The sequence below is a fragment of the Bombina bombina genome, chromosome 6, assembly GCF_027579735.1.
Source record: "Bombina bombina isolate aBomBom1 chromosome 6, aBomBom1.pri, whole genome shotgun sequence".
NCBI classification, from domain to species: Eukaryota; Metazoa; Chordata; class Amphibia; order Anura; family Bombinatoridae; genus Bombina; species Bombina bombina.
The window spans coordinates 569,900,708-569,903,107 of NC_069504.1; the positions used below are offsets into that span (position 1 = coordinate 569,900,708).

The 2,400-nt window shown below is 38.4% G+C and overlaps 1 protein-coding gene across 2 annotated transcripts in view; it reads left to right on the forward strand.

The window, feature by feature from the left end:
* The window catches only part of LOC128663281 (uncharacterized), a 264,171-nt gene extending 262,085 nt beyond the window's left edge, over nt 1-2,086 (forward strand). For both annotated transcript variants that reach the window (XM_053717535.1, XM_053717536.1), the window contains one exon: nt 1-2,086. This exon is cut by the window's left edge and continues 117 nt beyond it. The gene's annotated coding sequence lies outside the window, so the exon portion shown is untranslated.
* The last annotated feature ends 314 nt before the right edge of the window (nt 2,087-2,400 follow it).

Consider the following 2,400-nt stretch of genomic DNA (forward strand, 5'->3'; position numbering starts at 1 on the left):
ATAAATCAACTGTGGCCTGATTTTCTAGCTATTAAGGAGATATCCCAAAATATATCTGGAAACAACTAAGTTCTCCTATAAAAAGCTTCACACCATATTTATATTGCAAACTAGGGCGCTTATTGTAATGAAAAATATTCAGCCATATTTGTATTATGTGCAGGACATATTGTGACACGCCCATACTAAGGAACAGTACCATATTCCCTGTATAAGGCACTGGTGTGTACAATATGGAAAGCTCTTTTGATGAACTTCAGACTTTTTTTGCCTTCACAGCAGGACCGTCTTTAACACAGGGCAAAAGGGGCAGCTGCCCTGGGCCCAGTCTTTGTTGAGGGGCCCAAGAGTCCTAAAAAAAAAAAAAAAAATTTTTTTTTTTTTTTTAGTTCATGCCAGACTGCTGATGTCATGTGACATGGAGGACACACACAGTCAGTCCTAATATTGTCACAGTCAAAAGTTCTTTGCTTATATTTATTTGTGAGAAACTGTGCCAGACCATGCCGATGTCATGTGACATTCCAAGCTAGTGCCATGTGCTGTTTTAGATGTGCACTGTGCAGCACTGGATGCTAAGCCCTAACTAGGCATCCAGTCAATCCCACTGCATCAGAAAAGGTCCTGCTGGGGTTACTACTGTCACCAGGTAACTGCTCTGGTGGTGGAGATTGTTTCTGGGTAGGGCTCACTATAGGCGCATGCAGCAGAAAGCTGCAGTGGCAGGCACGTGAGGATTTGAGCATCTGTGCAGCTGCACACACTGCTCTCTTCAGTCTTGAGGCTGTGTGACTCGTCTGTATCCATGCAGCCTTGGGCAGACAGCATCCAGTCTGCTGGTCCCCTTAGCCCTGCTCTTTCTGCTGTGGCTCTAAGATCAACTAACTGAAGTTTGTTAGGAAAACAGTGTTTTGTAGAAAGGTGTCAGTGAAAAGAATAAGTGAGTGTACACATGCCCGTCCCCCATGCAGCATTGTCTAGTGCAGGATGAGAGGGAACTTGTTCCTAGCAAAGTAGTGACATGTGCTGCTGTGGCTGATGTATAGTGTCATGCTGATACTTCACACATTAAGGTAAGGTTTATTTTTATAGTTTTTATTTCTCTCTGTTTCAGATTTTACAGCTTCCCATAGTAGTTCTACTGTTCCAGTCAGTAAACTTATATCTGTCTGCACCTCTATGCTTCCGCCTCAGTCTTTACCTTGCTTTGCTCCTGTTGGCTGCCCTAAATCTCTTTAACCAGCTAACCTCACACCAGAATCACATTCAAAAGCATATTAAATTAATCCAGAGGGAGGAATTTATATATTTATTTACTTATTAGTACTGCTTAGGTCCAGTTTCACATATTGCAATTTTTTTTAATGATGAGCCCAGCAGTGATTTAGTTGTTTTTTTGGTATATTTAGGTGGAGAGCGAAATTGCATGGGGGGGGGGGGGCCCAAGAAAATGTTTGCCCAGGGTCCAGTCAGTAATAAAGACGGCCCTGCTTCACAGCACCATATTGACTACTCCAGCTAATGGCCATTTTGAAATGATTAATTTAATCACATTTAAGGACAAAACAGTGCATCAGACCTTGCAGTATTAAAACGTCATATTCAGCTTGGGTGTTTTGATTCCATTTTCTATTCAAAGTACAGCCTGTTTAATTAGTTTAGTTACAGGAAAATGAAACAGCTGGTGATTACAAGACGTTTAACAATCTTGTAAGCACATAACATACTGGTGGAGTGTGAAAATTCTCTGGATACACTGACACTGCTGCAATTTGTAATGGTCTGGATTCCTTCCCCCATTTCTTGATTTTGAAGAGCTAATCTAGACTTGTTATAGGAGTATACATAGTAACATTTGTATTGTTTTTGTAATGCCCTTTTTTAAAGCCTCTTATATCCTCTGCTGAGGCTTGTTAAGAAATAAATGAGCTTTTAAATTACTTAAACAATAACTGGCTTGTGAAGCCTGAAGTATAAGGCCACAATTTTCAGGGATAAATTACTGAAAAAGTGTTTCCATAATTAACAAAAGTATATGCATTTTTTTTTAATACCTATAATAAACATATTACTGTACAATCTTAAACTGTTTTATACTGTCTGAATTACATTTGTGATCTCATAGAAAATCTGATTTTCTTACACTTGAATAGAATGAATACAAGAAACAAACATTTCTCAGGCTTTTCAAGTGGGTTTGATGTTGGATTTTCCACAGGCCTACACAGATAGCAATATGTACTTTGCCAAACTAAAAAAAATCTCACCTAAGATAATGACAGCCTCTTAGTATGCAAGTTGTTTTTTTTTTGTTTTTTTTTTAACTTAACATGACATATGCCATCATGGAACTAACAATTTAATGTAATTTTGCTAACTTTTAGAATTATTATATTTAAT